Below are 12,954 nucleotides of genomic sequence, written 5' to 3'. Positions count from 1 at the left end.
AACTTCCTCCTCATGGCATTTAACTATGTATTTACTTTGAACCTATGGGAGCTTAATTAAACAATTCATGTCACATCTTTTACTTTGTTTTATAATTACATTTATTGGAAAAAAATAGTATGAGCTATAAGCCTTTACTTCGAAGGTAGGTGAGCTCAGAGCTATGTTTGAACCTTGAGACAATAATGATAAGACCTTGAAGAAAAACCAGCCAGCCAACCAACCAAACAAACAAACTGAAGGGAAGCTTTCCTCCCTCTTCAGGATCATTAGCTATGAAACTCTGCTGTTTTCCTCATCCCAAAGCAGGGAGGTTGGCTAATGTTAGAAAAATTCCCTTACAGCATAGCACTCTCTGACTCAATGGATATGACTCAGCATGCTTGACAGCCAGGTCTAGCCTTAAAACATCAGATGCAATTTCCTGGAAGCTGTTGTCAAATCTATTCACAAAGCCAAGCAGAAAGAGTTTCATCAGGAACTCAGTTGTGCACCTGTCTTGAGTATCTATGGAAGCTCCTTTATCTGCTGTGAAGCTATAGAAATTACAAGGGAGAGGGTGAGCTGTGAAATGTTTACCTGCGACAATAAACTGAAAAAGAGAACAATGAGTTCTTTGCCTTTCTCACTCCTCCACTGTCAATACATGAACTTACAAAAAAAAAAAAAAAATCACAAAACACACACACACACACACACACACACACACACACACACACAGGAGAGGAGTGTAGGAAGGGAGGGAAGACAGAAGATTGCTATTTGAGTGGAGACCTGGCTAAGTGTCAGAATAAGGCCTTTGGGAAAGAGATTATAAGAACTAGAAGAACCGGTTTGTCTCCACTCCTGAGTTGGAGCAAAAGGGTGTGGGAGTGAAAGGAGCATCAGGGGAAGAGATTTGGAGAAAGGTGTCTGAGAGCCGTGTTGCCCCTCTCCAGGCCACCCTCCTCACAATGGGGGCTGCTGGTACTTCATTCATCTTCCTGGGAGGTTAGATGTCCCTATGGAACATGTCCATGGAATTTTGGGGTGAGTCTTTAATTAGAGGACTGGTGACTACTTTTTAACTGGAGTTTGTAGAGCAGCAGAATTTGAGAACATAAGCTGGAATGGCATTTCTTTTTTTAAGTTTTATTTATTTATTTTAAGAGAGAGACAACACAAGTAGGGGTGGGGTAGAGAGAGAGAAAGAGAGAGGGAGAGAGAGGATCTCAAGTAGGCTCTGTGCTGTCAGCACAGAGCCTGACATAGGGCTCAACTTCGCATAAACTGAGATCGTGACCTGAGCCGAAGTCAGGAGTCTGACGCTTAACCGACCGCACCACCCAAGTGTCCCAGAATGGCATTTCTAAATGAGAGAGGAAAGAGGTTCCTCCACCCCCATGTCCTATTCGGGAGTGGCTGTCATTTCTAAGTTTCTCACATAGGCTGAGGGTCGGCCAGAGAAATTAATTTGAATCATGAGACTGACTACCAGTTGCCCAAGGAATTGCTCAGTAATGTGAGAATCACCTTTCCACCGTTTGTGACATACATGGTTGTAACTGGGCACCCAAAGACGAAGTGGTCCAGAAACAAGAACTTCAGCGCCTATGGGTCTTCACAGCTGTCAGCAACGTGATCATCCCGAACACCTGGCTGAGAAGCAGGCAGGGCTGAAAGAGCCCAACTCAGTCCTCACGAAGCCAACCTCTGCCAGCTCACGGTCTCAGACTCCTTCCCCTTCCACTGGCAGTGAGGCATCTGTGACTTCTGAGCAATTGATGGTCAGACTAGAAGGAAGGAGAATCGTCATTAAATGAGAAAAAAGAAAGCTTGGAAAGATGTACTAAATAATAAACTTAGTGTTTGACTGAACGATATCCTCCCCAAAAGTTAGGTTTTTAACAAGCAGGGAAGGAGGCTGCTAAGTTTTTGTTTTTTTTTTTTTTTTTTTGAAATCTGTGACTAGAACTCTGTTTTTGTGTACGCATCTAATAGTGACTGGCTGAACAATCAACTCCATCTGTTCTGTATGTTTCTTCTGGCAGTGAGACATCAACTTCCAATCCTTCGGTAAGTTTGCTCCCAACAGTGAACAACTCTAGCGCATCAACCCTTTACCTAATTTCCTGGTCAAGGATTGCATCCAATTTCTCTAAAATTAAAAGGAAGAGGGGGAGGTCTGTTGTTTGATCCTGAATTTGTAACAATTTTTATAATAGGGTAAATGTACACAATGTTACAGTAATATGTAAGCCCTAAAATTTCAGTTGCTTGCTTAATGCAACCAAAAATTATTTCTTGCTCAGTTTGCAAATTATTTCTTGCTCAGTTTGCAAATTATTTCTTGCTCAGTTTCTAGCCACCTGTGGTTATTGAACATTTGAAATGTGTCTAGTCTGAATTTAAAGATAATACACTGGATTTAGCCTTAGTAAAAATAAAACCGCAAAATATCTCAATAATTATTTGTATATTGCTTACATGTTGAAAGGATAATATCTTGGATGTATTGGATAAACAGAGTACATTATTGAATTAACTTCATGTATTTATTTTAATGGACTGCTAAAAAATTTAGTGTTACATATGGGGTTTGTATCATATTTATTGCACAGCACAGATCTAGGAACATGTGGCCACCTGCTCTTAGCTGCCCAGCTTGTAAATGACGCATGTCATTTTCATTCCTGTTTCGTTGTCCAGAATTAGTCATGTAGCCCAAACCTAAGGGGTTATGGGAAATGGATATTTTGTGTGTCCTCAAAATCTCTGCTATACAGTCCTTTTTCTCTGTTTTACAATTGCTCATTATTCCTTTGCATCTGTCCTTTCCCAGTCTCATTTTTTTTTAATATTAAGACTGTATTTTTAAGAGCAGTTTTAGGTATAGCAATTGAAGAGAAGGTACAGAGATTTCCATATATTCTTTGCCTCTACACACGCATAGCCTCCCCCATTGTTAAGACTCCCCACCAGAGTGGTGCATTGTTATAATCAATGAACCTACATTGAAACATTATTATCACCCAAAGATCATAGTTCACATTATGGTTCAACTTGGTGTTGTAAATTCTATATGTATAAATTCATTATACATATATGTATAACGACATGCATCCATCATTATAGTGTCATACAGGGTAGTTTCACTGCCCTAAAAATTCTTAATGCTCCACCCACACATCTCTCTACCCTCTTTAATTCCTGACTTTTTAAAAAGACTTTATTTTTAAGTAATCTCCACACCCAACGTGGGGTTCAAACTCACAACCCCAAGATTAAGAGTCACATGCTCTACCGAATTCCTGACTTTTGCCAAGTGTCTCCATAGATCTGCTTTTTCCAGAATGTTATATAGTTGGACTCATACAGTATGTAACCTTTTCAGATTGGCTTCTTTCACTTAGTAATGTGCATTTAAGGTTCCCCCATGTCTTTTTATGGCTTGATAGCCCATGCCATTTTAGTACTGAATAATAATATTCCAGTGTCTGGATATACCACGTTCTATTTATTCATTCACCTACTGAAGGACATCTTGGTTGCTACTGAGTTTTGGCAGTTATAACTAAAGCTACTATAAACAACCATGTGCAAGTTTTTGTGTGGATATAAGTTTCAACTCCTTTGGGCAAATACTAAGGAGCACAATTGCTGGATCATATGTTAAGGGTATGTTTAATTTTGTAATTTTTGTCTTCCAAAATGGCTGTACCATTTTGCATTCCCACCAGCAATGAGATTTCCTGTTGCTTCACATCCTGGCCAACATTTGGTGTTACAGATTTTGGCCATTCTAATAGTAGTGGTATCTCATTGTTCTAATTTGCATTTCCATAATGACATATGATGCGGAGCATCTTGTTATATGTTTATCTGTCATTGGTCTATTTTTTTGGTAGATGTCTGTTAAGGTCTTTGACCCATTTGTTAGGTTGTTTGCTTCTTTCTTTTTCATTTCCTAGTCTTTCTCCCCTTTATCTGCCTTTTAACCATTCTTTGCCTTATTTTCTTTGTTCTATATTACTAAATTTGTAATGTATTATTTAAAAAAGTACACAGTAACAAATTAAATCTTTGGAGAAAGTGTCAGGGAGCAAATTAAGTGAAATTGATTATTCTCATTAATATTGAAGGATAATGAAGTGTACATTCGCCATTTTTGAGGGGAAACAACTCATTAAGTTGTAAGCAGAATTCCCAGTAATGGGTCTGTATCCTCTACCTCCTCTATATTGTAAGGATTCTTCCTTTGCCCTCATTCAATCCCCAGAAAAGTGCCAAAGTGCCTTTTCTCTTATACTGGCCCATGGAAAAAAATGCCGACTAGCATGGTCCAACTATAACATATTCTCATAGTATGTGTTTTTCCTGTTGCTCTCATTTTAAATGAAACTCCTTGCCTTCTGAAGAGCTTACTGAACTTGGCCCAACACCATGGCTTCAGGACATTTAAAGTTCTCCCCATACTTTTGGAAATCCCTGTTTACATTTTCATGGTTCTTCTTCTGGTTCAATTTCCTTTCTGCTCTTGGCTTTATTCTAAGTCAGTGGTCAAACAAAAACAAGTCAAAAATTTAGAAACTTTGCTGAAGATCTGACAGTCACAGAAAGGATGGTCCAGTTTGTCGGAGTCTTGCTAGCTCCTGTATGAATAGATTTCTTTTGAACCACAGTCGATACACAGGGGCTTCCTGCTCTCTAATAATCATATTATCAGTGTCTGTGACACTGCTCTCTGTGCCCAACCTCCTGGCAGGAGTAGCACAGTCCATCCTTCTCTTCTGCTGGACTGGTCTTCTAGGATCGTTGTAGAAAACAATGTTAAGTACATCATTGAATATACTTGTATTAGTCAGCTTAGGCTGCTATAACAAAATATCATAGAGTGGGTGGCTTAAACAACATAAATGCATTTTTTACCTTTCTGGAGGCTCGAAGTCCTAGATTGGTCATGTTTTGGTGAGAACGCCTTCCTGGCTTGTAGATGGCCACCCACTTGCTGTGTGCTCTTGTGGCCTTTCCTTGCAATGTTTGCATGTCAATAAAGATACCTCCCTCTCTTCCTCTTCTTATAAGGCCACAATTCTATCAGATTAAGACTTCACCCTTATGACCTTATTTAACCTTAATTGCCTCCTAAAAGCCCTGTCTCCAGATACAGTCACATTGGTAGTACGGGCTTCAACATATGAATTTGGGCAGGGAGGAGGGAATACATATATTGGTTCACAGCAATACTACTCTGCATCTAATTACAATATCATTTAGGTCTTAAGAGGTACATGCTGAAGTTTTCAGTTAATCAATTTGAGATCATGGGGCAGGTGTTCGAAGCCTCCAACTTTAAGATATCTCATGGCTATTGGGGATAAAAGAGAATAAAACCATCAGAAATCCTTGAAGAATTAAAATATCTAAAAGTATTGGTAGAACTAGAAGGAGAAGGCAATAATCCTGACTAATCTCCCCCTCCTGGAGATTAGTTATAATAGCATAGAAATCTGAGTTTAGAATGAGAAATCAGGGGCATGAGAGACTAAATTGTGTATGATGAGGCTTATTTTCATTCAGTCTACTTCCTCCTTTTCAAAACTCAAAGTTGTAAATCCCTTGTCTATCTCATTTTAGCAAGACTATCTCAATTATTTTGGTGTAAGGAACTTGAAAAACAGAGGTGATTCAGGAAAGCAAACCAGGAAGACTCTGGGCACCACACAGAGATCAGATTGCAGACTGAATTGGCCTATTATAAATATTAGGAGCCACGGTAACTGCTCCAGTATGGCTCCTAGGTTTTCCTTTGCAACATCCTGCCTCAATGTTCCACTGCATAAGCTCCCATTACAGAGCTACAGGCCTTATTGACTCATTACTGGGGTTAGTCAAGTGTGGAATGGGTTAAGAATTGCTATAATATCCCATTATGTTGCTGTTCTGCCCCATTATCTGAGCTGGCCTAGGGCAGCGTGCTGGATATAATGCTGCTCGGCAGTGCAAGAAGGTACAGCTTATTCCAGAGACCTTTAACAACTCACAGGAAGAATAGTCTAGAAATCAAGGCACACATACAAACAAATGAACAAGTCTCAGTTGCCACATACTGCTCTCCAATTGCTAAGGCACACTTCCAGTGTTCAGGTTCAAGTGCTGAGAGAGTCGCAAGGAGTCTCTCGTGGTTAGAGTGAGCATTTTGAAGAACAGTTGTGATTAAATGAAACTGTAGATTTCCTTTCACCTATAGGCTCAGGAGACAAGTCCCTTTGTTCTTGGTCAGGGTTGTCAATGACCTGGCATCGGATATCTAATTCCCTGGGGGATTGAGCCAGGCCACACCGTGGTGTCTGTAGTCTTATTGTTCTTGACTCAACCTCTCAGGCCAACTTCCTGACTTCTGGTTCGTTATTCCCTTATGGTAACCAAACCCTCAACTCTATCTTCCTTCAACGCAGAGTCTTTAAAATATGCTTTGGAAACCCTGGGAACTGTGAAAACCCAGGGCAAAGGCGACACCAAATCCCACTTGGGTGCAGAGTTATAGAATATTAATTAAAATTATATTTTTTTTACATTGAAATAATACAACTACTCTGAAAAAAATTAAGTTTGTTTTATTTTTTATTATTTTTTTCAATATATGAAATTTATTGTCAAATTGGTTTCCATACAACACCCAGTGCTCATCCCAAAAGGTGCCCTCCTCAATGCCCATCACCCACCCTCCCCTCCCTCCCACCCCCCATCAACCCTCAGTTTGTTCTCAGTTTTTAAGAGTCTCTTATGCTTTGGTTCTCTCCTACTCTAACCTCTTTTTTTTTTCCTTCCCCTCCCTCATGAGTTTCTGTTATGTTTCTCAGGATCCACATAAGAGTGAAACCATACGGTATCTGCCTTTCTCTGTATGGCTTTTTTCACTCATCATCACACTCTCCAGTTCCATCCACGTTGCTACAAAGGGCCACATTTCATTCTTTCTCATTGCCATGTATACTCCATTGTGTATATAAACCACAATTTCTTTATCCATTCATCAGTTGATGGACATTTAGGCTCTTTCCATAATTTGGCTATCGTTGAGAGTGCTGCTCTAAACATTGGGGTACAAGTGCCCCTATGCATCAGTACTCCTGTATCCCTTGGGTTAATTCCTAGCAGTGCTATTGCTGGGTCATAGGGTAGGTCTATTTTTAATTTTCTGAGGAACCTCCACACTGTTTTCCAGAGCGGCTGCACCAATTTGCATTCCCACCAACAGTGCAAGAGGGTTCCCGTTTCTCCACATCCTCTCCAGCATCTATAGTCTCCTGATTTCTTCATTTTGGCCACTCTGACTGGCGTGAGGTGATATCTGAGTGTGGTTTTGATTTGTATTTCCCTGATGAGGAGCGACGTTGAGCATCTTTTCATGTGCCTGTTGGCCATCCGGATGTCTTCTTTAGAGAAGTGTCTATTCATGTTTTCTGCCCATTTCTTCACTGGGTTATTTGTTTTTCAGGTGTGGAGTTTGGTGAGCTCTTTATAGATTTTGGATACTAGCCCTTTGTCCGATATGTCATTTGCAAATATCTTTTCCCATTCCGTTGGTTGCCTTTTAGTTTTGTTGGTTGTTTCCTTTGCTGTGCAGAAGCTTTTTATCTTCATAAGGTCCCAGTAATTCATTTTTGCTTTTAATTCCCTTGCCTTTGGGGATGTGTCGAGTAAGAGATTGCTACCACTGAGGTCAGACAGGTCTTTTCCTGCTTTCTCCTCTAGGGTTTTGATGGTTTCCTGTCTCACATTCAGGTCCTTTATCCATTTTGAGTTTATTTTTGTGAGTGGTGTGAGAAAGTGGTCTAGTTTCAACCTTCTGCATGTTGCTGTCCAGTTCTCCCAGCACCATTTGTTAAAGAGACTGTCTTTTTTCCATTGGATGTTCTTTCCTGCTTTGTCAAAGATGAGTTGGCCATACGTTTGTGGGTCTAGTTCTGGGGTTTCTATTCTATTCCATTGGTCTATGTGTCTGTTTTTGTGCCAATACCATGCTGTCTTGATGATGACAGCTTTGTAGTAGAGGCTAAAGTCTGGGATTGTGATGCCTCCTGCTTTGGTCTTCTTCTTCAAAATTACTTTGGCTATTCGGGGCCTCTTGTGGTTCCATATGAATTTTAGGGTTGCTTGTTCTAGTTTCGAGAAGAATACTGGTGCAATTTTGATTGGGATTGCATTGAATGTGTAGATAGCTTTGGGTAGTATTGACATTTTGACAATATTTATTCTTCCAATCCATGAGCAGGGAATGTTTTTCCATTTCTTTATATCTTCTTCAATACCTTCATAAGCTTTCTATAGTTGTCAGCATACAGATCTGTTACATCTTTGGTTAGATTTATTCCTAGGCATTTTATGTTTCTTGGTGCAATTGTGAATGGCATCAGTTTCTTTATTTGTCTTTCTGTTGCTTCATTATTAGTGTATAAGAATGCAACTGACTTCTGTACATTGATTTTGTATCCTGCAACTTTGCTGAATTCATGTATCAGTTCTAGCAGAGTTTTAGTGGAGTCTATCGGATTTTCCATGTATAGTATCATGTCATCTGCAAAAAGCGAAAGCTTGACTTCATCTTTGCCAATTTGGATGCCTTTGATTTCCTTTTGTTGTCTGATTGCTGATGCTAGAACTTCCAGCAGTATGTTAGACAACAGTGGTGAGAGTGGGCATCCCTGTCGTGTTCCTCATCTCAGGGAAAAAACTCTCAGTTTTTCCCCATTGAGGATGATGTTAGCTGTGGGCTTTTCATAAATGGCTTTTATGATGTTTAAGTATGTTCCTTCTATCCTGACTTTCTCAAGGGTTTTTATTAAGAAAGGGTACTGGATTTTGTCAAAGGCCTTTTCTGCATCGATTGACAGGATCATATGGTTCTTATCTTTTCTTTTATTAATGTGATGTATCATGTTGATTGATTTGAGAATGTTGAACCAGCCCTGCATCCCAGGAATGAATCCCACTTGATCATGGTGAATAATTCTTTTTATATGCTGTTGAATTCGATTTGCTAGTATCTTATTGAGGATTTTTGCATCCATATTCATCAGGGATATTGGCCTGTAGTTCTCTTTTTTTACTGGGTCTCTGGTTTAGGAATCAAAGTAATACTGGCTTCATAGAATGAGTCTGGAAGTTTTCCTTCCCTTCCTATTTCTTGGAATAGCTTGAGAAGGATAGGTATTATCTCTGCTTTAAACGTCTGGTAGAACTCCCCTGGGAAGCCATCTGGTCCTGGACTCTTATTTGTTGGGAGATTTTTTATAACCGATTCAATTTCCTCGCTGGTTATGGGTCTGTTCAAGGTTTCTATTTCCTCCTGATTGAGTTTTGGGAGAGTGTGGGTGTTTAGGAATTTGTCCATTTCTTCCAGGTTGTCCAATTTGTTGGCATATAATTTTTCATAGTATTCCCTGATAATTGTTTGTATCTCTGAGGGATTGGTTGTAATAATTCCATTGTCATTCATGATTTTATCTATTTGGGTCATCTCCCTTTTCTTTTTGAGAAGCCTGGCTAGAGGTTTGTCAATTTTGTTTATTTTTTCAAAAAACCAACTCTTGGTTTCGTTGATCTGCTCTACCGTTTTTTTAGATTCTATATTGTTTTTTTCTGCTCTGATCTTTATGATTTCTCTTTTTCTGCTGGGTTTAGGCTGCCTTTGCTGTTCTGCTTCTATTTCCTTTAGGTGTGCTGTTAGATTTTGTATTTGGGATTTTTCTTGTTTCTTGAGATAGGCCTGGATTGCAATGTATTTTCCTCTCAGGACTGCCTTCGCTGCGTCCCAAAGCGTTTGGATTGTTGTATTTTCATTTTCGTTTGTTTCCATATATGTTTTAGTTTCTTCTCTAATTGCGTGGTTGACCCACTCATTCTTTAGTAGGGTGTTCTTTAACCTCCATGCTTTTGGACGTTTTCCTGACTTTTTCCTGTGGTTGATTTCAAGCTTCATAGCATTGTGGTCTGAAAGTATGCATGGTACAATTTCAATTCTTGTATACTTTTGAAGGGCTGTTTTGTGACCCAGTATATGATCTATCTTGGAGAATGTTCCATGTGCACTCGAGAAGAAAGTATATTCTGTTGCTTTGGGATGCAGAGTTTAAATATATCTATCAAGTCAATCTGATCCAATGTATCATTCAGGGCCCTTGTTTCTTTATTGACCATGTGTCTAGATGATCTATCCATTTCTGTAAGAGGAGTGTTAAAGTCCCCTGCAATTACCACATTCTTATCAATAAGGTTGCTTATGTTTGTGATTAATTGTTTTATATATTTGGGGGCTCCGGTATTCGGCACATAGACATTTATAATTGTTAGCTCTTCCTGATGGATAGACCCTGTAATTATTATATAATGCCCTTCTTCATCTCTTGTTACAGCCTTTAATTTAAAGTCTAGTTTGTCTGATATAAGGATGGCTACTCCAGCTTTCTTTTGGCTTCCAGTAGCATGATAAATAGTTCTCCATCCCCTCACTCTCAATCTAAAGGTGTCCTCAGGTCTAAAATGAGTCTCTTGTAGACAGCAAATAGATAGGTCTTGTTTTTTTTATACGTTCTGATACCCTATGTCTTTTGGTTGGCGCATTTAATCCATTTACATTCAGTGTTATAATAGAAAGATACGGGTTTAGAGTCATTGTGATGTCTGTATGTTTTATGCTTGTAGCGATGTCTCTGGTACTTTGTCTCACAGGGTCCCCCTTAGGATCTCTTGTAGGGCTGGTTTAGTGGTGACGAATTCCTTCAGTTTTTGTTTGTTTGGGAAGACCTTTATCTCTCCTATTCTAAATGACAGACTTGCTGGATAAAGGATTCTCGGCTGCATATTTTTTCTGTTCAACACATTGAAGATCTCGTGCCAATCCTTTCTGGCCTGCCAAGTTTCAAAAGAGAGGTCAGTCACGAGTCTTATAGGTCTCCCTTTATATGTGAGGGCACGTTTATCCCTTGCTGCTTTCGGAATTTTCTCTTTATCCTTGTATTTTGCCAGTTTCACTATGATATGTCGTGCAGAAGATCGATTCAAGTTACGTCTGAAGGGAGTTCTCTGTGCCTCTTGGATTTCAATGCCTTTTTCCTTCCCCAGTTCAGGGAAGTTCTCAGCTATGATTTCTTCAAGTACACCTTCAGCACCTTTCCCTCTCTCTTCCTCCTCTGGGATACCAATTATGCGTATATTATTTCTTTTTAGTGTATCACTTTGTTCTCTAATTTTCCCCTCATACTCCTGGATTTTTTTTATCTCTCTTTTTCTCATTTTCCTCTTTTTCCATAATTTTATCTTCTAATTCACCTATTCTCTCCTCTGCCTCTTCAATCCGAGCCGTGGTCGTTTCCATTTTGTTTTGCATTTTGTTTAAAGCGCTTTTCAGCTCCTTGTGACTGTTCCTTAGTCCCTTGATCTCTGTAGCAAGAGATTCTCTGCTGTCCTCTATACTGTTTTCAAGCCCAGCGATTAATTTTATGACTATTATTCTAAATTCACTTCCTGTTATATTATTTAAATCCTTTTTGATCAGTTCATTAGCTATTGTTATTTCCTGGAGATTCTTTTGAGGGGAATTCTTCCGTTTGGTCAATTTGGATAGTCCCTGGAGTAGTGAGGACCTGCAGGGCACTTCCCCTGTGCTGTGGTGTATAACTGGGGTTGGTGGGCGGGACCGCAGTCCGACCTGATGTCTGTCCCCAGCCCACCGCTGGGGCCACAGTCAGACTGGTGTGTGCCTTCTCTTCCCCTCTCCTAGGGGCGGGATTCACTGTGGGGTGGCGTGGCCCATCTGGGCTACTTGCACACTGCCAGGCTTGTGGTGCTGGGGATCTGGCGTATTAGCTGGGGTGGGTAGGCAAGATGCACGGGGGCAGGAGGGGCAGGCTTAGCTCGCTTCTCCTTAGGTGATCCACTTCAGGAGGGGCCCTGTGGCAGCGGGAGGGAATCAGACCCTCCGGAGCCAAACTGGAGGTTTGGCTCCGCAGAAGCACAGCGTTGGGTGATTGCGCGGAGCAAGCAAGTTCCTTGGCAGGAACTCGTTCCTTTTGGGATTTTGGCTGGGGGATGGGCAAGGGAGATGGCGCTGGCGAGCGCCTTTGTTCCCCGCCAAGCTGAGCTTTGTCGTTCTGGGGCTCAGCCACTCTCCCTCCCTTTGTCCTCCAGCCTTCCCGCTTTCCGAGCGAGCTGTTAACTTTTGACCTCCCAGACGCTAAGTCGAGCTTGCTGTCGGAACACACTCTGTCCGGCCCCTCCACTTTTGCAAGCCAGACTCGGGGGTCTGCTTGGCAGGCGAGCTGCCCCTCCACCCTGGCTCCCTCCCGCCAGTCCGTGGAACGCGCACCGCCTCGCCGCCCTTCCTACCCTCTTCCGTGGGCCTCTCGTCTGCGCTTGGCTCCGGAGACTCCGTTCTGCTAATCCTCTGGCGGTTTTCTGGGTTATTTAGGCAGGTGTAGGTGGGATCTAAGTGATCAGCAGGCCGCGCGGTGAGCCCAGTGTCCTCCTACGCCGCCATCTTCTGCCAGAAGCCCAGTTTGTTTTATATATACTGGATATTATGGTAACTAAATGTTTATATTCATTTTAGCACTATTCACATTGTGACTAAATGCTTGTTTAGGAATTTACTTGTTTCACAGCGGTCTCCCCCCATAGATGGTTTAATCCTTGAGGGAAAGGATCTAGGGTCTCTTGACTGTCAGATCATCCCTATACTTAGTAGGGATTATACATAACAGATTATCCATAAATTCTGGTTGTAAAAATAAATGAACCCATGGTTTTTCTAACCATGGTGATTTGGTGAAAGTAAATATTTTAGCTTATTTTCTCATCTTTCTGTGACTATGGCTTGGTACCAGTTGAGTTGGCTACTATTTTTGCTTCTCTATGACTGGGGCTTGAATGTTTCTGGGGTAAGGTCCATCAGGAAGTTGCACACTCATGTTT

The sequence above is a fragment of the Panthera leo genome, chromosome C1 (assembly GCF_018350215.1).
Source record: "Panthera leo isolate Ple1 chromosome C1, P.leo_Ple1_pat1.1, whole genome shotgun sequence".
In the NCBI taxonomy this organism is placed as follows: Eukaryota; Metazoa; Chordata; class Mammalia; order Carnivora; family Felidae; genus Panthera; species Panthera leo.
Note: the sequence above shows the minus strand (reverse complement) of the source record.